The sequence below is a fragment of the Corvus cornix genome, chromosome Z, assembly GCF_000738735.6.
Source record: "Corvus cornix cornix isolate S_Up_H32 chromosome Z, ASM73873v5, whole genome shotgun sequence".
Classification (NCBI taxonomy): Eukaryota; Metazoa; Chordata; class Aves; order Passeriformes; family Corvidae; genus Corvus; species Corvus cornix.
This window is the reverse complement of record NC_046357.1, coordinates 11,758,323-11,783,385: the sequence shown is the minus strand read 5'-3', so window position 1 is coordinate 11,783,385 and position 25,063 is coordinate 11,758,323. Positions and strand designations below refer to the sequence as shown.

The 25,063-nt window shown below is 41.4% G+C and overlaps 1 long non-coding RNA gene across 3 annotated transcripts in view; it reads left to right on the top strand.

Moving 5' to 3' along the window:
- The window catches only part of LOC109144043, a 35,399-nt gene extending 12,716 nt beyond the window's left edge, over positions 1-22,683 (top strand). The window contains exons 4-6 of one of the 3 annotated variants that reach the window (XR_005603772.1): positions 7,544-7,728; positions 17,749-19,016; positions 22,446-22,683. This is a non-coding gene — a long non-coding RNA (uncharacterized LOC109144043). Of the gene's footprint in view, positions 1-7,543; positions 7,729-17,748; positions 19,397-22,445 lie in introns of those variants that run through there. The other 2 variants (XR_005603773.1, XR_002044523.2) reach the window with 2 other exon arrangements.
- Positions 22,684-25,063: the final 2,380 nt, after the last annotated feature.

The window sequence follows — 25,063 nt, the reverse complement described above, 5'->3', positions numbered from 1 at the left end:
GAGAAGGTATGTGGAAAGAGTCTAATCTTTGGGGATAAATAACCTTTTGCAATAGGACTAGAGGTAGAGGGGTTTCACTACAGATAATCTTTTTAGATTAGATATAAGGAAGAAAGTTTTTCTTACAAGGAAGGTGGTGAAGCACTGGAATAGGACTTCCCTTCTCTGGAAACATTCAAGGTCAGGTTGGATGGAACGCTGAGCAACCTGACTTAGTGGAGGATGTCCCAGGTGATTGCAGGAGAGTTGGACAAGATGACCTTTAAAGGTCCCTTCCAACTCAAACTACTGAATGATTCTATGGTTCTTTTTCATAATGACGTAGAACTGAGAGATGTTAAATGAAACAAAATATTGCCAGACTTAACATCAAAATGAGGTATTTCATAATGGGTTCTGAAGTGTGGAAAACACTGGCGGAATTTTGTGAATGCCAGATGGTAGTGTGGATTTAAAGATAGGATTTGTACCTTGAATGGAAAAAAATTCTGTTTGGTGCAAAGAGAAAGCTCAGAGTTGTTTCTGTGCCAGGAATGTCTGGAGGCTGGGAAAGTACACTGAGAAGACCTGTAGCTCTTCAGGGGCTGTTTCAGGAGAGGAATGCTGAATTAGGTAAACCTATAGGATGACCCACCACATGTCATTGACTTACAGCCAGGAAAAATAACAATGGGAACATATAGGCTGTTCAGGATTCTGGTAACATGCTGAAGTTGTCAGCCCATGCTGATATCTGGGCTGCTCTACCTTTGCCACTGTTTGGACCACATTACCATGTCCAAGATCGCAGCCAGCAGAGGGAATGCCTCTCTTATTGTGCGTGTGCTGCCAGACTGCAGTGGAAGAGCAGAAAGCACTTATGTTCTGGGAAACACGCTCAGAGTAGCAGATGACTTTTTTCCCCAGGCACTCAGGCGCAACTACTCGCATGTTCCTCACAATACCGCTTAATGTTGTGCTTGCAGGGTTATCTTTCTCCTTGAATAGTGTCTGAGACTGCATACCCATGACAGTAACCTTTTTGTTCCACTAGATGTCCCACAAACTCAGCGATTGCAGTCATTCAGCTCAACTGGCACTTCTTTCAGTCACAAAAGTTTACAACCTCTGAAATAAAAGGTTCTACTAAAGGTAAATTCTTTATTCATCTGTATGCTGATCCTTGAGACAGTACTGGAGAGGAAGCTTAATATTCAAAAATACATTGAGTAAACGAGATTTCAGTGGGAATTTATCGTTAAAAGCTGGGCTTCCTTCAAGGATTCAAGTTGAGCAAGTTGTGAAAGTCAAATTGGACCACAGGGGATAAGAATGAACAAACCAGTTTAGGACCTGGTGCTTCTCAGGCTGTAAAGCTATTCACAGCTCACACACAAGGGTTCTTTACAAAGCTGGTCCTAACTTGTTATTAATAGTGTTTGGGGCTTTTTGTTTCTTTTGGGGTACTGCCTTTCTAAATAAGGCTTTTTCTTTCCAAAATTTCAACCCTTCTGTCTCTAAACATATATAAGACCCCCACAGATATACAAATTGCTCTGCTTAGCTTACAAAGATCCACTTTACTCTTCCACTGAGCATGTGAAGATTTAGCTGCCTGGGTATCTGTCAGTTTTTATTATTTGAACAATAGCCAAGAGCTGCTGCTCTTGCTTTACAGGGGGAGAACTAAAAGCTAAAACTTGTTGCAATTACATGCTACAGCTAGCATAGTGCCTTGGAATTTCTTTTCTGTGCTATCTAGGCAGCTGAATTTGGGAGACCCTGTTCTAAGTATTGATAAACTACATTTAGAGTGCAAAGATAATTTTTTTCATTTTTGGAGGAGGAACAATACTCAAAAATGGCTTAATAGGCTGGGTTTGGGGTTTTTTTAGTTTATTTTATAAATGCAAAGAACCATAAGAACATTTTTTCTGACATGCCTTATAGCACAGACCAGAAAGACAGGCCATACTGTTGCTAATGCATGTGTTTAGAAAGGTTTCAACAGTTGAAGTGTTTGCTTGCTGAGAGTAACACAGCTTCTAGAAAGATACCTAACCTGCAAGAAAGACTGTAAAATCCACTGTGATCCTAGGCTTGTTGTCCTGCTAACTAATTGCTCTCATTACTTAAAATGTGTAGATTTCTCCAGATGGAATTTGCCCACCTTTATTCAGGCCCTGGACGCAATTATGCCTTTCTGTATTAGGCTAAAAACCACCAGAACTGATATCAAGGCCTTTATTTGTTCTAACTGGTGATACACTTTAAGACCCATCAGGGTATCTACATGGCACTAGTTTAAAAAAGATGTAGAGAGGAGTCCACAGAAACTAGATTTGGACTAGTAGGAGGAAACGTAGGTCTTGACTATTACATGACTTGCAATGGTTCTCTTTTCAAGCACCTGCTCAGTTAGAGACTGAGAAAATAAAAGAAAAACTATTTAGTGTGGTGTGTTTTAGTGGGAAGGAAAACCTTTGTGTTTCCACAGCCCTGTATGGCAGAGCCTTTGGTAAAGTTCAAATGAAGACGGAGGGTTGTCTTCTTTAGTTAATGTTTCTTAAAAACCACAGTGTCTTTTTGGGAAGTGGGTGTCTTTGTAAACCCACATAACCAGATAAACTAAGATAATCCAAAATAACTACCTAGGACTTTTATGGCTATTTCAGTGTTAAAATAAAATAGATTAACAAAGCTTGTCTTCTTTGTTGGCAAAGAGATTTTTAGTGCTTCCTTTCTATTTCTTTTTCCCCTCCTTCTCAAGCATATCACAAAGTTGTCTTCCCTTTGGAGAATGAAAATATTTTCATATTTTCAGCATGTTCTCAGTGGTTGCTGCCAAAATCTGGGGTTCTTTGACTTCATATTTCTACTTATGACATATCTCAGGGGAGACTTTCTAACAGGCCTGGGGTGAAAAAGGCACCGGTGCCTCTGGCTGCACAATGCATACTGAGGGGAAATTTGCTGTGTAGTGATAAGAGAGCAGTTGAGGAAATGGTTTAGATACTGACCTTCAAGTTTGAAGGCAACAAAATCTAGGACAGCAGAAGGAAATCCAGGAGTACGGAGGAAACAAAGAGCTTGTGAAAGATGGTTGAGACAAGAATGGAAAGAAGATTCTCTTGAAGTTGGGAAGGTTTTGAACAGACCCAAGCTGCTCAAAAGCTAGGTTCAGCAGTATTTTGGGAAGGTGAAACAATGGTGGGAATAGACGTTTGTGGGCAGTAGATCTGACTTTCTATGGTACCCCACCTCACCTAGACCCAGTCCAGCTACATGTGGAAACATTTTTATTCTTGCCCCATGTTTGGTCCTGTCAGAGACTTACTCAGACATTTACTCCTTTGCTGATTACTAATGGTCTGATTTTCAGATTAGATGTGCTCTGACACTGTTTGCAACCTTTTTCTTATGTCACAGAATCATAGGATATCCTGAGTTGGAAGGAACCCACAAGCATCATCAAAGTCCAACTCCTGCCTCTTCACAGGACAGTCCCAAGAATCACACCATGTTCTTGAGAGCATTGTCTGAACATTTCTTGAATTCTGTCAGGCTTGGTGCTGTGACCACTTTTCCTGGGCAGCCTGTTCCAGTGCCCAACCACCCTCTAAGTGAAGAACCTCTTCCTGATACCCAATCTAATCGTCCCCTGACCCAACTTCAGGCCATTCCCTTGGGTCCTGTCACAGAGAAGAGATCAGTGTCTGCTCCTCCTCTTCCCCTCATGAGGAAGTTGTAACTGCAATGAGGTCTCCAGGCTGAACAGACCAAGTGATCTCAGCCACTCCTCAATGACTTCCTCTCCAGACCCTTTACCTTCCTCATGGCCCTTCTTTGGATGCTCTCTAATAGTTTAATGTCTTTTTTATATTGTGGCACCCAAAACTGCCCCCAGCACTCGAGGTGAGGCTGCCCCAGCTCAGAGCAGAGCGGGACAATCCCCTCCCTTGCCCGGCTGGCGATGCTGTGCCTGATGCCCCCAGGACAGGGTTGGCTCTCCTGGCTGACAGGACAGTGCAGACTCATGTCCAACTTGCCATCAACCAGGACCCCCAGGTCCCTTTTTCCCAGCATGTCTTTCCAGCATCTCATTCCCCAGTCTGTGGGTACATCCAGAGTTGCCCCATCCCAGGTGCAGAAGCCAGCTCTTGTCTTTGTTACATGGTTGCTGATTACCCATCTCTAATTTGTCAAGGTCTCCCTGCAGGGCATCTCTGCTCTTGCAGAAGTCAACAGTTCCTCCCAATTTAGTGTCCTCAGCAAACTTCCTTAGTACCCCTTTCAGTCCTGTGTCCAAGTCATTTATGAAGATGTTGAAGAGCACAGGGCCAAAGATGGAGCTCTGTGGAGCCCCACCAGTGATAGGTCACCAGCATTCACTGTAACCCTTTGTGCCCCACCCATGAGCCAGCTGCTCACCCATCACATGATGTGTTTGTCCAACTGTGAGCTGGGCATTTTGTCCAGAAGGACACTGGGAGACACAGTGTCATAAGATATACTGGAATGCAAAAAGATTCCATCAACTGGCTTCTCTTTATCAGCTGGGTGGGTTACCTTGTCATGGAAGGAAAACAGGTTTGATAAGCAGGACTTTCCCCACATGAAGCCTCGCTGGCTGTGACCAATGACTGTGTCATCCTTCAGATGTTTTTCAATACCTCCCAGAATAATCTTGTCTGTAATTTTACCAGGCACTGAAGTGAGGCTGACAAACCTGTAGTTTCTAGGGTCATCCTTCTCACCCTTCTTGAAAACTAGGAAAATGTTAGCCAACTTCCAGTCAATTGAGACCCCTCTAAATTCCCAACACTGCTCAAAAATCATCAAGAGGGGCCTTGTGATGACATCAGCCAGCTCTTCGCATATTCTCGCATGAATCTCATCAGGCCCCATAGATTTATAAGGGTCCATCTGGAGCAGCTGATCCCGCACTACTTCATGGTCAGCTAAGACCTGGTCATTCTTACAGCCATGTTCCTCCAGCTCAGGGCGCTGGATCCCCTCAGTCCATCATCTGTGTTGAAGACAGATGCAAAGAATTAAACACCTCTTCCTTGTCTCTGTCCCTGTCTGTGAAGTGACCATCCTCATCCTGTAACAGGCTGATGTTATTTCTGCACTGACTTTTGCCAGTAATGTATTTGAAACTCTTTTTATTTTCCCCCACATTTCTGTCCAGCTTCTACTCCAACTGAATTTTGTCCCCATGAATTTTCTCTCTACTGTTTCTTCCACACCACCTAACCTTGCTTTCACTAGGCATACACTTTTCTTTTTTGCCTTATCTCCTTATCCCCATTCCTTATGTCAGTGCTGCCCTCTATTTTAAATAACTTTTTACTTTCCCTCATTTTTACTTTTAGAATATAATCCTAGAAATTATTGTCTCACACATGATTTTCTTAGAGCACTTAATCCACTCCAGTAGGATAGAATCTCTCTCTTTTTTTGTATAAAAAATGCCTCTTGTTTGCACATCTTATATTTAAATCTGGTACATTCATAAACATTTGAAAACCATTATTGATTATCTGTGAAATCAGCATAATGTGTTTAAAAAGAAATGAGACTATATTACTGTAATTTTTTCAAGTACCTGTAAACATACTCATTCTGCCAGATAGAAAACTGAGTCTGTCCCATGCCTTTGTAAAGTAGATTTTTATTGTATTAGTTTATTTTGTATTAGTTTATTTATTAGATTATATTGTATTAGTTTATTAGATTTTTATTTAGTATTAGTTTAAGGACAGTATTTTTAACATTTGTTTTTATTTTACATTCTGCTCAGGTCTCTCTCTTTGCAAATATTTTACTTGTTGTTGTTTATAATGGATTGAGGACTTAAATTTTCATATTAGAAAATATTTCCCGGATGGAAGTAATATTCAATTAGTCAACTACCTCAGGTATTGCATTTTGCATTTCAGAAGAACATAGTAGTTTCCTTTTTTTCGCCCCACTAAGTTTATTTTATGGTTTGAAAACACATTTTCTTTCAAGTATCTTGTGAAATGACACCCAAGTAAAAAGTGCCAGAAAGACATCAAGTTTGCAGAGTTAAAAGAGTTTTTATCTTCCTTTGGTGATTTGTTGCCATTCTTGAAAAAGTCCTTTTGGAGTTTTGTTCTTTTGATGTAGAGATCTAGATAAAAAAAAAGAGAGATGTGTATTATTGGTTTAATATGTACACTCAAGCCTGATCCAATACACAGAGAAAGCAAAACCCTTCCATTAGCTTTTATGGGCGTGATTTGATGCCCTTTAAACATTAGTATATCCTTCAGTGCAGCAGCTGATAAATGGTTGCTGATTGTGGCCTTTGAAATGGACCATGCTGGGGTTTTTACCACTTCCAACAGCATCCCACCAAGGTAATCATTATACACAAAGCTAAGTAAGAGAAACATTTGTTCTGTTGCATATTATTTATGTTTCTCCCCTTGTCTCCCAGTATCTCTTTCATTACACTCCCCTTTCCTATTTATTATCTCTGTAATCAGATTCTTTCAGTATGCATAACTTGTTGGAATATAGATGGTATGAAAGGCACCATAGGAAATAAGGTTTTATTTCATAAAGAATTGTTTTTAAATGTTGGGGATATTGGCCATTGATTTCATTTTTATTGCACTATGAAATCATAAGCCACTTGAAGAGCAAACTCCTATATCCTTCACAGCAAATAAGCAATGAAGTAATGAATAATACATTTTTTATTTATGTTGCTTCCTGTAAGTTCCATCTAAGCCCATTGGGTGAAGATTTAATTTTCATTGCACTGTGTAGCTAGCAGTTGTACATCCATAATCTATCACAAAAGAAATATTTGTATTGCTGCATTTAAAAACAAAAGGGAAAATGGAGCATTGTACTCCTGTTGAATAAGGCCTTCCTTTTGTTTTTGACTTCAGTTTTTACCCAGATATCCTACAATGGACAGATATGGTAAGTTTTATGTCTATGTTTTATGTGAAGGTGGGTGAAAGGCATCTAAGGAAATGGTTGTGGACAGACAGACTGTTGACTTAGGTATCCAAGTTAACTAGCTTTGGCAATGAGGGTCGATGTGACTGCTTTGCAGATGACACACAAGTGTTAGAGCGGCCTCTTGATTATTTCTACCACAGACATTACACATATCCACCACAGAGGAGTCCTAGGAATTCGAGTGTCTTGCCAACACTCAGATGGTATCTTGATGTTTGTAAAATGAAGTATCACTCTCCAGCACCCTCCCTTTCCCATCCATCCTTCTCTTCCATGGCTCATTTCCTCCATTCTTGCTAGCAAAATGACCCGGGGTCAATCTGAGCTATTTTTGGTTTTTTTTTTTTTTTTTTAAATTTTATTTCAACAGAGTCTTATCCAGCCTTTTTTGAAAAGCAGATTTGAGGGGGTTTTAAAGGAATGAGACAGGAAAAGGCACATGCATAGGATCAGGAAAACTGAGGCACAGTTGTGGCAGTTTTTAAGGTACTGGAATCCTTCCACGAAGCTACAGGCAAATGCTTGTTTTAACCCAAATGCTTATATTCAAACTTTCCAGGGCCTGTTTTGCCTTTAGATCTCCAATGCTAAGGATGAGGAACTCTTTGTAACACAAGAAACATTCAGAGGTGGCCTTTGTGATGCTTTAAACCACTTGTGCGGCACAGATGGGACAGAAGCACCATCCAGTCCTAGAAGACCCCAGAGATCGGGACTCCACTGAGAAGTTCTGACCCTGCATGGGTGAGTGGCCTTCAGAACATCACTTCTCCATAGCTCAGTTCTCTCACCAGCTATGTGGGTGTAACCCCTTCCCAGTGAAACACTTTCAGCCTCACTGGTGGTGGCCTAAGAGCTGGGGACTGTCAGCCTGTAATGCAGCATGAGAGTGTGTCCACAATATTCCAGTGACACTGCAGGTAGGCACTGGACATAAAACACTTGTGTGAAGATAGTCAAAGACCCTCACTAACACACTCATGAAACTGATCTGAGAGACTTTTCTTCTACTACCAAATGAGACCAAGGTTCTTCTAAACACAATATCATATTCCCTTCTTTCAATTCCCTTTCTTTCAATGAATTGACCTTATATCTGTCATATCTGATGCTGATAGGCAGAGCTAGGCTCTCGGTAGCCAGGTCTTCCTAGTAGCTGAAGAACATTGATGTCATGGAAGATTTTTTCTATGACTGCCTTTGATACCCAGAAGAATGATACAGAAGGACTCTCTCAGTCCTGTGAGCCTGTCCTGGGGGCCCTTTTGAACTATTTTTTGTCCTACAACACCATGGATGTTTTCCCTGACACACACAGTGGGCTGAAGTAAGACTGTCACTGAAATACGGGGGTAGCTCTTAAGCTTCATAACTACATTTTCCAGCTACTTGTATCAGTTACCTTCATGTTTATAAGCTCTCCTTCTTACTGCAAAAGCTAGGGCCTTACTTATTTTCAATGCAAGCTGCACTGCTGAGTTGATCTCATGGCTCTGGAGCATAGGGCTCTCAGTGCGGTATTGTAATATTTACAATATGGATTGAACCAGGTAGTCGTGAAGAACAAATGAAGATCAGATGAATTGTTAGTTTATCCAGGGGGCAAGAACTCTCATTGAGTTCCAGTTTTACTGGTATGGATCCTCCTACACCTGTGATCATTTGTTGCTAGGCTTAACACCTCTTCCAAAGGTTTCCTCTTTTTCATCACTATTTTCAATTTTAAATACCTAACCTCCACTTTGGAATAAGCTCAAATCTCAGATCTTACTTCACAGCTTCTCTGTCTTTGTGCTCTGCTCTTCTTTTGGCCTCTCAATACCTTTCTCACCCCATTGCTGTCATCAGCTGCTGTCTTTTTCTCATTTCCCACAGAAGACTGACTTTGACAGGCTCAATTAACATTGAAGTGCATTAGGTGAGTGCCTCCTCAGCACCTGACAGGATGTTCACAGAAAAGGAAGTTAAAACTCTCAGTTCTTCCAAATATTCCTGTGTGTCTTCTCCTTTGAAGGGGGTGAATTTTGCATCTTGTACAGGATTCTGTTGCTCACCGGCTCTTGAGCCATTGAGGGTTTATTGCCCAGGATCTCTTGCTGACATACACGTTTTCCTTGAATATTGTAGCAGAAGTTAGGATACAGCTTTGCTGATCAAGCAGTGGTATTGAGCAACAATAGCACTATACATGATCAGAAGTATTTTTCCAACCAGCAGCTCTTGGCAGCACAAAGCCCCCTCTCATCAGGCAATGCCTATGGATATGCAGAATACAAAGTCAGGCTGTGTGCAGGAGCTGTTTAACAGAACAACACCATGCATTTTACCAGCCATAGGCGACAGCAGAAAGGGGACCAGGGCATGGAAACTCAGACCAAGAACAAAACTTATTTCTTGGACACAGGGACCAAATCTCATAACAGCTAATCTTGTCATGCAAAGGCCTGTTCAGTACGAGCAGGCCCCCTGAAAATGTATTGCTGGAAATGTTCTGACACAGAAGGAATACGGTAAATTGGATACAGCACAGCTTTCCATCCTTCTGCAGTAGGGAGGCCCTGTGCCATAGGAGAAAGGATAATCCAGTAATGCCTACACAGAGATTTCTGAGAAATCAGCTCTGGAGTGATGGAGGTAATAGGGCTGCTCAGAAGTACCTTTCACAAAGATGATCAATCCATGGGATGTGCAGGGGTATACTTTAATGCCCATATCAATAACAACAAGTTTCCTCACACAACCCACAGAAATCTCTTTTGCCTCTACACCACTGTTATACAAACTGTGTAAGAAAGGAGATTGGAGTTTCCTTGTTTTTTAAAATCTGAATCTGGGAAGAAGTCTGAGACTGAAGACTTCAGAGTTACCTTCAGAACAAATGCTACTAAATCCCTCTTATTATTTGATGGTCACTTTCCACATGAGAATCAGTCATGCTTCACTTTTTTCTGCCAAAGCTGGACTAGGGGGCTAGGTGGACGGTGACATGCAGAGATCTAGGTGTGAGGTCTTCTGATGATGGAATCAACACATCCAGCTGAGTGCCACAGGGTAGTCATGAGGTGATAACCTACCAATGTCTTCAATTTCCTCCACAGGGTGTAAACGAGATGAGCACCCACAGGGGAACTAATGTGAGGTAACCAAAATACTGCAATTCCCTTGCCAGTCAGTGACCCTCCTGGCAGAGAAACCTTCTTCACAGCATGATCTTAAACCAGTGCAGTGAAATGTGTGTTTAGTATTGCTTTGCTGTAAACCATCTGTGTCTGCTGTCCCAGTAAAAGAGGACTGCTTTAACTGCTTGTGTCAAATACGCCTACCCTTGGCTGAAATACCAGTGTCCGCAGAGAAATTTGCACAAGATTGGCTGAAGAGCATCTGTGTGTGGTCAAGTCTGGGCAGCAGGACCTCTTTGGTGTCCTGGTACAGTGCGCCCTTGCACAGCTGGGCTCCTCTAGGCTAAACAGAAAAAACCCACATCTTTTTTGTGTCCAAAGCCCCACCTGCACTCCTGATCTGTGACAGAAACTTCCATTTCCTTATGCAAGGTTTTACACTCAGATTTTTCTTTGTTGCTCATCATTGCAGCACAGAAACAGCTGCACAAAGCAACACATTCATGATCCCAGCATCTGTGTACAGGAGGGCAGGAACTTTCTGCTGCAGCACAGGGATGCAGCTCCAGACTTATGTCCAGCATCTTTAGGAGAGCAGAAGGTAGAGAAGAGAGAGGAGATTTTTCTCCAGAGTACTGAAACTGCTTTTCACATACATTTTCCAGCAGTAACATTACCTGCCAGCTTAGTGTATTTAAATTACTAGAAATTTAGAGAATATAACATTGATGCACTGACAAAGACGCCGACCAAAGATAGGGGCAGTTGGCTGGAACCAGCACAACTAATGCAGGAAAGTACTTTCATCTTTTATTGCTTTCATATGCTGTTGTATGTGTTCGACTCTGTGTGTGTGTGCGTGTGTGTATTTTTAGCAGCTTGAGTGTACAATAAAACTAACTTAATTCCCTTGACAAAAATTATTAAACATCTGTCAGAAAGTGTACATTCAGCAATTGCATTCCACATCTATTTTCTTTGTCTTTTAAATTATTTATACAGTTATACCACCCATAGCTTTGTGGTCCTTTGCACCCAATGAAAAAGTTTCTCTGTGGATAGGATTCACTCTTTTGTCTTTGTCTTACCTACTGTATGAATTGGAGAATCTAACATACAAAATACAGTGCAATAATGAAAGAAATTGCAACTGAAGTGATGAAAAAAATTAGATTTTTATGACATGAATACCTCAAAGATAAAAAGAAAAGAGTTTATTTCTGCAGAGGGAAAACAGAGAAACAGAGAACAATAATACAAATGCTCTAGCAAAATAAAGAAATAGATCATATTCCTAGGCTTGCTCTTCTGATTAATTCCTAATAAAATACACAGGTTTTTCTAGTGATTTAATTCCAGACACAAAATGAGTGGCTTTTCACTGATGAATTCACTGTCTGATGGCCTGAATTTAAGAGAAGGGTGGAACTGAATATCCAGCATCATCAGCTTGTGAATCAGGTGACATCCAGTCAGCTGAAACACACTGATAAAGTAAATTATAGAGGCAATGAACCTGAGGCTGCACCTCGTCCTTATCAATGCTGATGGCAAACTTCCCACTGGCTTTAATCTAGATCTTCGCTTATTTGTGAGGTTGGATAAATTATTATTAACTTGAAGCCATGGCACAGAAATGTTAAAAAGGCAAAATGAAATAACAAGGGCACAAATTTTAAGAGGAAAACCAATCATTATATATTCCATAAAAAATAATTTGTGTTCTTGAACTGTAAATTATCCTTGGAATTTACTCTTTTGCAGATTTCTCTAAAATCAAACATCAAGACAAGAGTTACATTTTCTCTCTAGGAATTTCCTTATTGCATTAGAGAAAATTAGGTCTGAGTTAAAACAGAAATTCCAAACTAAGCATTGACATTTTGAAATAAGCACTTTGGTTAATTTCAGAATGTTGTTTTGAAAAATGGAAATATTTAATCAAAATTGGTATTTTCCCAGGGGTGGATGGGACTCTTTAAATTAGGAAATGCAGGAAACTTTTTTCCTCCACTAATTTATCTACTTGACTTTGGAATTTGAGAATGCTGCAGAGGCAGTTCTTTGAACGAAAACTGAGTGTCTATAAAGAAGAATAAACTCCAGTGTATCCCTCCATCTGTGCAATATTATTTCATGTCATAGATTTTCTGCATTTTGCAAAGCAGGAACAGAAACAGAAAAATCTGTGCAGTGCTTAGCATAAAGATATCCTGATTTTTGTCACAGTGCAAAGAACCAAAATGGGTTTGTCCAGTTCACTGCAATGTTTAATAAGCCAATGAATAGGACTTCTACACATCGAGGGGAGGTAGATTAAAACACTCACTCTACAGGGTTTTTTCTAAATATTCCTCAGGAAAGTACCAGGACCTTCTGCTGCTCTTCAGCATGTTCCAGGCTGCCGCAGTTGTAGCCATCTCACTCACGTGTTTCAGAGCTCTGATGCCTAACACATATCTGCTCTTTCCTGTTTCAAGGCCATCACTTCCCTGCACAGAGTCTGATTTTCTGCAGATTTTCCTGAGGTGAAAAAACTCCAGACAAACTCAGTCCCCTTGTGCTGGATACAGAGCTGATACTAATCTTGCTAAGCCTAGAAGCTCAGCTCTAATGTCCAATACGGTAAGTCGGTCTCATCTTGTTCCAGTTTCATAGCTAAAGATTTGGAATTTAACCTTACATGATGGTTTTCATCCGGAGAAGCCACTTGTTTCAGCTGGGTATGCTAAGGACATGCCTCAGATGACCAAAAGCAGCCAGACAAGGTTGGTGATAACTGTCTGCCAGAGATGTGCTATGCTTAAACTCACTGCCTCAGCCTCAGTGCTGACAGACAGACACTGGGATTACCAGTGTAGTAAGGACTGCACAAGGGCTAATTACATATATATATGTGTATATATATATATATATATATAAAGAAATCACTGGCTAACTCAGTCCTTCACAAACTACACTGTCTGTGTTTCACCTCTTCCTAGTTTTGCCCTACCAAAGAGATAGGTATCCATCAATCTTGGCTTTCCGGCCAGCTCCAGTGTCCTCCCCACCACACTGTTCCAGGGTCTGCACCAGGCTTAAGCCCATAGCACAGATGATATTTACTCTTGCTCATTTCTCTGCTCTTTAACCCCCTGCCCCCTGAACTTGAACTTGCTGATAGGAAATTACAGTCTCTCTCCATATGTTCCACCCAGCTGTGCTTTACAGTTCACTACAGCCAAGAAGTCAGTATTGATTCTCTGGTGCACAGGAGAATCCAGATTTCCCCTGGATTAATGTGTCACTTCCCTTCAGGTATTACCTTGCAAGCTTTGCACTGTCACAGCATGAAATCACAAGTCTGGATGTTATTTTGATTTTTTATTAGTAGCTGATTGACACTGGTAGCCAAGTAGAAAATGAGACTGATATCCTGGAATACAGTGAAAAGCAAATGGAGTTGCCAGTTGCTGCAGATACCCCAGGTAGACTGTCATTTCCTCACAGAATGGGAGAAGGTTCATCTTTCAGGACTCTGCTGTCATTTGGCCATGTGAGCAAAAGCAGAGTCAGTGCAGCCACATCTGGCTGTTTGGGTGCGAGACAGAGCATTCCAGCCCCAGGGCCACCTTGGACAAGCTCAGTACAGCACTAGGACATCCTGTTTCTTCATCACTCATTCTCTTTCGGTGGTTTATTTTATTTATTATTGGAGGTGTTACACAAACACCTCCTTGTGAAGACATAAGGCCTCTTTCTCTTAAGCACTAAGTTGTACTGGATAAGGGAGATCCTAACTCTTGCACAATTCCCAACACTTCACATTCCCCCATTTCAAAGGCCTGTGAGGGAGTGTGGTTGTGTGTGTTCTGTTACAGCATCCCCTCTCCTCAAACGCAAAAATATCTTCCTGGGACAGCCCCAGGAATATAAGTTTGTATATGGATGTCTCCTTTGAAGAGATTTTTTTTCAAATAGGACTGCCCGTAGGAATAGGAAAAGGGATAATGGTTTTAAAGTGAAAGAGGGTTAATTCAGACTAGATATAAGGAAGAGATTTTTTATGCTAAGGGTGGTGAAACACTGGAACAGGTGATCCAGAATAGCTGTGGATGCCCCATCCATAGAAACAATTAAGGTCAGGTTGGACAGGGCTCTCAACAAAATGGTCTAGTTGAAAATGTCCCTGCTTATCAAGGTTGGACTAGCTGACCTTTAAAGGTCCCTTCCAACCCAAACCATTCAGTGATTCTGTGATTTTTATCAGGATATTTCTTGTAAAATATTTATTTTCTGCTTCCAATGTAAAACACCATAACACCTATGTCAGGCAAGTAGTCATCAATGGGCTGTGAGGAACTATGAAACAGGACTGGGAGGTTTCTCCTGATTCCCTGAACTTCTGTCCTCAAAGTGGGACTGGGGAATAGGGAGGACTGGGAGTGTTCAGAAATAATATTATTTGCTTTAAAATAATGTAAAAATGCCCAGATGAATAAATTTCCATCCCCCTGATTGCCTTTTGCTGTTGGATTCTTTTAGGATTTATGTAGAACTTTTCTTTTTTCCTCCAATTTAAACTACAACAACTGAGTTTTAAATTAAATCCTTAATTCTGTGTATGATCATGTAACTCCAGGAGCTGAAGTTTCACAATGCACAAATTGTCACCCCAGATGTTTCCTCTAAAAATTGAGGGACTCAGAGGTCCTGTAGCTTTTCAATAGAACTGCAGTTCTGAGCTGGTTCCTTTATCTTCATCCATGACATGCTATCTTTAGCACTCTCCCTAGACTTATTTCATGTCTCTGATCTGACATACCCCGCACGCTTACATACTTGGCTCTAGATTTTTCCCCTGGAGTTTGCTCTTCACTGGTTCTTCTCTCTGGCACTCACTCTCTCTGTCTATCAAGATACATCCTCTTTTTGAGTGTGCATCTCAAATCTCCCTGTTTGTCATTATGCTAAACCCATTTCAGGCCTGTATCCATGGACTTTTGTCTTTGCTTTGCAAACAAAGCGGATTTTATCTTCTTTTTCAGTTGCTTTTTTCTTTTCTTTTATCCTCGGTATTTACACTTTATATGTTTAGTCAAGGCTGTGTTAACATTCTTGCACTCATCTCTAATGAAGCATTTTTTGACTCTCTGGACAATGCAGCCATATTATGGTGTTGTGAATGCTAGTACCACTTTCATGCATGCAACCATCACTACTATTTTTTTGTTGTTGTTCCGTCCTCCTAGTGATTTATGTTGGGTATGCTATTTCCTTGATTATGCATTGACCACATTTACATATACAATTTAGGCAATTGGACCATATTAATCTTGCTTTGAAATGATGGCTCTCACTCTTTAAGATATTAACTCATTACACTGAAAATCCTGTAATTCACTCTCTAGAAGTTAGGCATTTCACTTCTCCAGCTACTAGAAATACATCCATTTTACCAAAGAGTAGTTAATGAGCTACACAGACTTCCAAGGGAAGAAATGGACAGCTGCATCATTTTGGTGAGGTCAAGGACACCTTATAGACCTAATATCCTATTAGCAAGGAAGAATTTGCAAGATTCTGTGTATAGTCTAAGTCATCATTCTCCTTTTTTCCTTGGAGAAAGGGAGGAACAATACAGCCACTGCTGGTGTAGAGTCCTTTCTCCTCACCACATCATTCATTTCAAAGGGCAGAAGTTTAGCTGTACTATTCCATCTTTGACCATCCTTTCTCTGTCCAGTTGCATGGGAGGAACAGCAACCATCACAAAAGTAATTTTATACCTCAGACTGGGCTGCTGCACTGCAGTGTGGTCAGGATAGACAGCACCAGCTGTACCTACCAGATAGTGCCGGGCTGGGACAACTGTAACATCCCTTTAATTTATTTACACAGATAGGAGACAGTAGAAGGTTTCATTCCCTTTATTTCCAAGAACTACTCTGGAAAAGAAATGCCCCAGTTACCTGCAGCTGTCCTTCAAATTTCTAATTATCCACTATTTTCCCTTTATCCACTATTTTTCCCTGCAAGTTTTTTTCTGGAGCTTATTTCATCAAAGTTTTCCTTTGCATCCTCTCTAACATCTTCCAAGGTAGAGCCTCATTCATAGAATCATAAAGTTGCTGAAGCTGGAAAAGGTCTTTAAGATTATCAAGTCCAACCTAGCACCACCACCATGTTCACCATTAACCCTGTCTTCAAGTGCATATTCACATGTTTCTTGAAGACTTCCAGGGAGGGTGACTCCACCACCACCCTGAGCAGCTCATCTCAATGCTTAATCACTTTCAGTGATGAAATTCCTCCTGATGTCTGACCTGAACATCCCCTGGCACACCTTGAGGCCATTTCCTCTCCTGTCACTGGTTGCCTGGAAGAAGAGGCTGACCCCCACCTGGCTACAACCCCCTTTTAGATGGTTGTAGCAGTGATAAGGTCTCTCCTGAGCCTCCTTTTCTTTAGGCTAAATACCCCCAGCTCCCTCAACTGCTCCTCATAAGACTCCTGCTCCAGACCCTTCCCCAGCCCCATTGCCCTTTCTCTGGACTCACTCCTGCACCTCATCATCTTTCTTGTACTGAGGGGCCCAGAACTGGACAGAGAACGTGAGTTGTGGCCTCACCAGTGCCAAGTACAGGGGGACAATCACTGCCCTGGTCCTGCTGGCCACACTATTGCTGACACAGGCCAGGATGCCATTGGCCTTCTTGGCCACCTGGGCACACACTGGCTGATATTCAGCTGCTGTTGACCAGCACTCCCAGATCCTTTTCCACCCAGCATCTTTCCAGCCACGCTTAGCCCAGCCTATGCAATGCCTGGGGTTCTTGTGACCCAAGGGCTGGACCATTTTCCTGAACCTCATACAATTGGCCTTGGGCCATTGACCCAGCCTGTCCAGATCCCAACTGACCCATCAAATCTTAGACAAGAGAGCAGTCTCTTAGGGCTGGATTGTGAATTTCAAACCTAAGATGAGATGGATGGGAGGAGCAGCATCACCTTTTGTGGAGATCAAAGTACAGGCTTTATCCTTACCTCTTTCCCCCTCACTTGTTTTGGAAAAGCTCATATCTCTAGCCTACAGAATTGCACCACTCTGTCCCATGCCCTTTTACCATCAGCCCCCGACAGTGGCTGGCTTCCACAGGAATTGGAGGCACTGATTTTCTCCGTTCTACTGCTGCCTTTTTCCTAAGTCACCACTTTGCTTCTCATAGCGTGAGGAGAATGAAGGTCTTTTTATTTCCTTCACCCACTAAGTTGGAGCAGTGTCAATTTAGTTCTCAGACAGCAGGTCACACCAGCCAATAAACAAACCCCAGTGATCCCCTACAGCTTTCACAGGCCTGCATTTTGGCATTTGATTCTGAGACTCCCACTGCAGCTAATTGAAAAGGTCTGTTTACATTTTGTTTCTAAGAGATCTGTATGACATTCAAACTATCCTGTGTACACACAACATGGGCAGGGAATTTAAATGTTTATAACATGGTTAGGTATTCATAAGTGTTTAAAGAGTTCCTCGGCCAAGACCCCAGTGCATGGTTGCATTTTTAAGTCCCAATTGTTTTAAAAATCCTTCTTGTTCATATGAAGAAAACTAAGCAATGTTTATTACCACCTAAACCAATTTTTATTTTTGTTTTTCTAGAGTTCATGAACAATGGGTTTGCAAATAGCAAGAGAAGTGGTTACAGCATGTGATTATAACCAGCAGCTGAGCATGTGTGGATGGTTTGTGACAATCATAATGACACCAACTCTACTGCTCTCAAAGGTGACAGATAGGTCAGCAGGGTTCAGATGTCTGTGCTGCCACAACTGGTTCAAAGTTAGGGGCCAGAACAGTTGCAGAACAGTTTGCTATTTTTTGGTGTGGGTTCTGGACCCTGGTAGTGAGTGGTGCTGCAGTGCAGCTGAGAACCACAGCCCAAAAGCTAGAGCATTCTGGGGAGATCAGAGGCAGAACACTGCAGACACCATCTTCCTGATGTGCCTTTTTGGCTGTGCTGGACAGAAAAAAGAATACCTATTTAAGAATTAAATTCTACATAAAGTCAGCATCAGATTACTAGTGAGAAGGAAGGTTACAGTACTGGTTTTCAGCAGTACATATTAATATAATACCTATCAAAATGAACACAAAAACATTTTAGGCTCTTAATTACATGCCACACTGACATTACACAATAGATTTAGCTAACTGAGATCTTGACAAACTTATGGCCTACAGAAGATGAAAATGTAGAGAGTTTATTGGTCAGAGAGGTTTAAAGAGTAAGCCTGGGATAACTGCCATTCTACTGCATGTAAAGAGGACAACATTAGATGGATCCGAGCAGTGCTCTCTTAGCAGAAAATAGCATGGCTTACCTCTGGGATTGGTACAGGAATGGAAATAAATCAAAGAAATATTACTCTAGGAAGATACAGAACTGTATTTTTGAGGAAAGATATCTAAATATGACACCAACAAAGCAGCATTCAATACCTTTAAAATTGGCTTAATCCAAGAAACAATGTGATGTCTCACAGATATGATACACAGGATGAAAGCTTCTATTATTTCTGTTAACAAAGTGCATCTGGATGTCCCTAAAGATCTGAGAAGTTTTTATGGGCATCACTTGTTTACTTCTTTCTTTTGAAGATATTTTTTCCTCATGGTAGACAAAGGGAGAACAAACTCACGTATTCTTTCACCATGTAAAATAAAAAGTAAAAATAGTTTATATGTTAAATATAATGTTAGAATGCTTTTAATTAATAGGAAGACTCAGACATCGTCTTCCTACTGGATGAGTGAGAAAAGGAAAGCCTTGATGATTTTGAAGAAGCGTTTGTGAAGAACACAAGCTACATCAACACTGGAATCTTATTTCATCAGCAGACTGTCCCTACTCCCCATACTGCTGTAAGGTAATATGCTGGGGACAAACCCTTGGTCACCATAGGAGACTGTTTTTCTGAAGCTGATGGAGTCTCCTAGGAACTGTCCTGACTCAAAGCTACATCTGACCTAATATTTTACAAAAGATAATATGCTTGATGTAAAGGGGACATACATTTATATACTTATTGGTCATCTGCGTGTTTGGCAGCAGCAAAGTGACCTCAGGAAATGTGTCTACAAAGCAAAGATACAGGTGGCATTTGTTGCTACAGCAGTTTCAGATGAAACAACGAGTTTAGACTTACATAGCAAAAAAGTATCTCCTCTTAATAAAATCCCTGGATTTTCTGCACCCAGTGTCTATGAGATTTGTCTCTTTTATATGGAGGGTCCTTAAGTAATTAGAATACAGAAATACAGCCTGGTTCATTCCACTTAATCTATAGTTATGCATATGTCCTTTATCACTGCTCTGTCTTGAGCCTGATCCTGAACTGAAAAATGGTACTATAAATCCAGAATAGCTCCACAGATATGGGTAGAGATGGATAGATTACTCTGAGTATAAGCTGTTGTATTTTCACTTTCAAACTGTGTAATGGTCAGTATTTACTTCCTTCTACTAAGAAAGCAGTTTATCTAATTTTGATAGAGCTCGTTGCTTACTAGAATATAAACATGAAATAAGCAGCTATTCAATGTAGTTAGAGCCACCATTTTTCTGGATATTCTTGTTCTGTCTGGAAATTTTATCTGGACAGAATTTAAGGACTTCCGCACATTTTTTAGGATCCCTCAGTATCAGGCCTAATGAAGCAGCAGACCTGATGACATTCATTAAGTATCCATATCCCACCTGGTACACGTGCTCTTTATACCAACAGAGCAGGCACTATGCCATGCACACAGAGATGTGTTTCTGAAAGGAAAGTCTGGTCAAAGCCACAGTAGTACTAATGAAATTATATTATGGAGTACTGTAAGTCAAAACAATTTAAAATATATGTGGCATATAGTAAGGAAGTCTCTCAAAAACATGAAGTTCTCAATTCCTATGAAAGAATTTTTTTTCTTTTAAAAAACTTATTATTTTATTTTTCCCTTTAGCTCTTTATTTTCAATATTACAGCTGATTTAGTTCAGCCTTAGCTTTACCATCCTTGTTTTAACATATCTGTGCAGATATTAAGACTGTGTAGGAAATCATATTAATCTGTGTCATGTGCACCTGAAGAACTAGGGCAGTCTCTAGGGGGCTGGGTCAATGGCTTCCTCTCTCCTATCTTGTAAGCCAAAGCATAATTTGTTGCTTCTTAACTTTTTGTTAGAAAGTAAATTTGAGGGGATCTTACCGTGTCCACATCAGGTTTCCAGTCTCACTAAGACAACGCAAGAGTTTTGCTCTTACACAAGAGCAGTGTAGCTCAGAGACCTTCATATTGTTTGGAAGCTGGATAAAAAGTCCTACGTATATGCATAGATCAGAATACAAAGCAGAGTTTCCCAGCTACTGCCCTTTCTGCCTTGAGCAGGAGCATGGTGGTTGCAGCTTCATGTATCCCCATGCGTAGAGGTATTAAAAATCATGCCTGAACACCTCAATGCTCATCTGACAAATGCAAAATCCACTAAAGTCACTAAAAGGCTTTCAGTTGACTTTATCAGCTTTGGTTCCAGTCCAGTAAGGCAATTGCATTAATAAGTTTTGCAGAACCATGTGGTCTAAGTTACAAAAGAAGTGTCTTATTTGTATTAGATCCATAGTAAAAAATGCTAAATCAGACTGAAAACTCATATTTGAATTACAAGTTGAATATAACTTTCTGTTCCCTGTCTCTGAGAGAAAATAAATTAGTATGTCCATAGCAAGGGGACAGCTGGCCAAGTTAATGCATAACTTCAAGTCCAAAACCACTGCCTCACAGCAACTTCACCTCTGCGCTTGGGATGCCATATCTCAGCAGTGAGTAACAGAGAAGTAAAAGGCAGGATGGTCAGCATTGAAACTGGGGTGGCAATTTTAGGAAAACAAGCTCAAGATGGATGTTGGGACTGGAACACAGTATCCTGCACCCCACCCACTCTGCAATGTAACAGGACTGTTGAGTGGAAATGCATGTCAGAACTGCCTTGGCATTAGAAAACTGTGCTGGAAAAATCTGGCCTTGAATTTCAAAGCCACAGGAAATTGAGATGCATTAACAGGCCAGAGGGCAGCACAACTGACCAAGACCTGAGACAGTTTTACACACACTAGCATGGATATCACACGTGATGTGAGTCCACAGCTGCCCTGCACAGAAACCGTTGGACACCTTCAGAGCTATGGTTACATCAATAGAATAGTGCCCTCATCTTCTGAATCTGCCTGAGAGATCAGCACCATTTTCCTTGTACTTTTTTGCAGCCCACCAAGACATTTGGGACCTGAAATATGGATCCACAACATAGTCATTATAAACATAAATAAGCCACATGATGACATTTACTACTCCATAAAATCTGCTGCTCTATGACTATTCAAGAGCTCATTTGGTCATGTGCCCTTGGGGAAACAAAGAATCTCCCAGATCCCTTACATTAACAGTCTGGGCGGTTCCTGTGCCAGCGACTGCCATCAAGCGGTTGCCCTCAGTGGCCACAGTTGAACTTGTCCCTCTAGAATTTTGTGGAACCTAGATATTACCCTACACAGGTGAAGCAAAAGGAAATTGCTGTCTTGTCTAAAACATCTTTCACCCCAAAAATAAGAAGCATGGTTTTAGGATAAAATGAGTACCTCACTAACCCACTATTTTCATATTTACACAGGCAGGGGGCTCTTATAATGACAAGAAAGATGTAAAATCATGTCAAGTCAAGCTTGGGAAATAAATAACACATAATTTTTGTATTTTCTTAGTCAAAAAAATGAGAAAGTTAAAAGGTTTCACAACTTATTCACCATGTAATCCTATCTTGGTGCTGTCGATGCCTTTATGGTGATTTGTTTGGAACTTGCTACCAGCTATTTTTATAGAAATATTACTACTCTGTTAGGGCAAACACTTAAAACTGCTTTTAAACGTATTTTCAAAAATTTATGATTTTCAAAACCTTCTTAGAGGCTTGTCAAGCTGCAAGACAGCTGGAGTTATCTCTACAGTATTTTCTCTCTGTTTCAAGACAGTGAATTAATCTGTGGCAAGTGAAGTTTTCAGTGATCTTTGGGAAGGGACAGGGGAGGAACTTCTTAGGTGAATCAATGCACAAAATTAGTTGGAGACCTCTTATCTTTTATATTCATGTAAACTGGGAGACCATGTGATACGTACAAGAGGGTTTTTTAATGTCAGGTTCCAGAGGTGAACTGGTATATGATGTTATATCCATGGCAATGTGTTAGAACACCCAGACATCAAGAAAAATTTGGAGAGAAAAATTCAACTTCTTAAAACGTTTGCTTTTTCCTCCAGTGCTCATATTTCCCTGTGGCAGGAGGAGAAGAGACTGACTGAGTGAAAGAGAACTAGCAGATCTTGTAGTCTTCCACTTCTTCAGTGGCCTTCCCAGAAATGCCATTCCTTCTGCAAATTCGTCATTTACTGCTCTTTCCTGAAAGTAAGAAGGGGGGAGTGGCTGATGCCCCACAGTGATCTGCAGCCCTTCAGAGGGCCCTCAACAGGCTGGAGAGATGGGAAGAGAAGAACTGTCTGAAATTCTACAGGGGCAAATGCAGGGTCCTGCACCTGGGGAAGAACAACCCTGGGTACCAGCACAGGCTGGGGGCCAGCCTGCTGGAAAGCAGCTCTGTGGAGAAGGACCTGGGGGTCCTGGTGGACAACAAACTGGCCATGAGCCAGCAGTGCCCCAGGCCAATGGAATCCTGGGATGCATTAGGAATAGCAATGCCAGCAGTCAAGGGAGGTGATCCTGCTCCTCTGCTCAGCCCAAGTGAGGTCTCACCTGGAGTCTCTGCTCAGTTCTGGTCTCTGCAGTACAAGAGAGATTATGGAGGTCCTGGAGTGGGTCCAGCAGAGAACTACAAAGGTGATGAAGGGACTGGAGGAGCTCTCTTACAAGGAAAGTCTGAGAGAATTGATTCTGTTCAGCCTCAAGAAGGAATAACTGAGAGGGGACCTCACTGATATCTGTCAGTGTCTGCAAGGAGGGGTCAGAGGAGGGACCAGGCTCTGCTCAGTGGTGCTGGGCAATATGACAAGAGTCAATGGGCAGTAAGTGATGCACAGGAAGTTCCACCCAAACATGAGGAAGAACTTCTTTACTGTGACACTGACCACACACTGGAACGGGCTGCACAGAGGGGCTGTGGAGTCTCCCTCATCAGAGATACCCAAGCACCACCTGGACACAATCCTGTGCCGTGTGCTCTGGGATGAGCAGAGAGGTTGGACCAGATGCTTGAGCAGGGATGTTGGACCAGATGACCCACTGTGGGCCCTTCCAACCTGACCCATTCTGTGATTCTGTAATTCTGAAATCCTGATCAAAAACGTGGGGAAATACCCTGGGAAATTGTATCCTAAACAGGAGTTATATACCAGTCTTTGAAATTAACAGATGAGAGGGTGGGGAGTTGATACATATTATATTAAATAGAAAAACAATGAAAGACAATTTTTGAAGTCACTTTTTTTTGAGAGCAGAGAAGGACTGAAATGGGAAAACAAATATGAAGATGGTGACCTGAGCTCCTCAAAGCATTGCGGATCATTAATTTTTCTTTATATCATCATCATAAACAGAAAAGATGGAAAAAGCATCCTTTTTCCAACATCTCCCCCACTTACAAATAATAAATATTTAATATTTACTGCATGTAAAATTTATGAGTATCTCAGTTTGAGACAAGTTTAGGGGGAAACGCTCTGGAAGGTACGTAGGTACGTCTCCTCCACAGAAGGCACGTTTCAGCACTCCCTCCCCCACCAATACCAAAGGAATTTCTTGAAGGAAAGTGAAAAAAACTATTTACTTGACAAAAAAAGTGCCGGCAGGGCACAGGAAAAATGAATAACTGTTAAAATATTAAACCTCCTTGATGCAGAGAAAGCTGGTGGATTTAGAGTTCCCTCTGTAGCTGGCTCGGCCCCTCCTGAGGCCAGAGGCTGGGATGCGGTGTCCCTGCAGCCTCCCTGCCAGTCCACGGGGTGAGATGATCTGGTTCTTGGATTACAGCTAGGCCGAACAGTCCCAGAAGAGGAAGAAGAATTTACCAGAGGATTTCGGTATGCCTGTATAGGAGAACTTCTTGCCTCAGGTAACAGGCTGGCTAAAAGCAGAGAGGAGCTCCCTCAGCTCTGCAGCGGTGAGGACATGGGGGAGTGTGTGTGAGTCCTTGAACACAAACTGTGCCGAAGAATTCACCTGGCATCTCTCCCCCCTCTGCTGGACCTAGCTAAAAGCTATGGGACCCATTTCTGAGCATAAAGCGGACAATAGGGGAATACAGTATTTTCATAAAATCACCCCAAGAGAATGAGTGCCTAAAAATATATATAGGTTTGTAAAAGAGCACATTTCTTCCTTCTGCTGCTTTTCACTGCATTTACCATAGGTCCAAAGTCTGTCAAGAACTGACCTGGCAAGAGAAGAACTTGCTCTGCTAACTCATCACGAATAAAACTGGAAATTATTGACGTACCTGAGATGAAAAGGTGAGAGAGATGAATAAAAATATGCTTAGATTCTTAGGTTAGAATTGTTTTAAATTTTGGTCTTTGTGCTTCTGCTGTTTCTTTGTGAGCTGAATAAGGGACACTATAAAGAACATTCGGAGTTCAAGACAATGCTTTCTCCACCTTACCAAAACACAGCCAAAGAAGACAAAAGGAGGAGGAAAACAAGGTTAATAAAACAGGAACCTGCAAATCCACAAACAAGTCTGATAGAAAGAATAACTCAATAGCTTTCTCATAAAAAGTGTCAGATTTGGCTCTTCCAAGCTACCACACATGTTGCTAGGCCCTATTTCCAAGGGGCCTACTTTGCTTACGAACTTTCCCATCTTGTAGTTAAATTTACTCAGATTGAGTTGTCTTTGGAGCTTACCTTGGACATTTGCAGCACACTG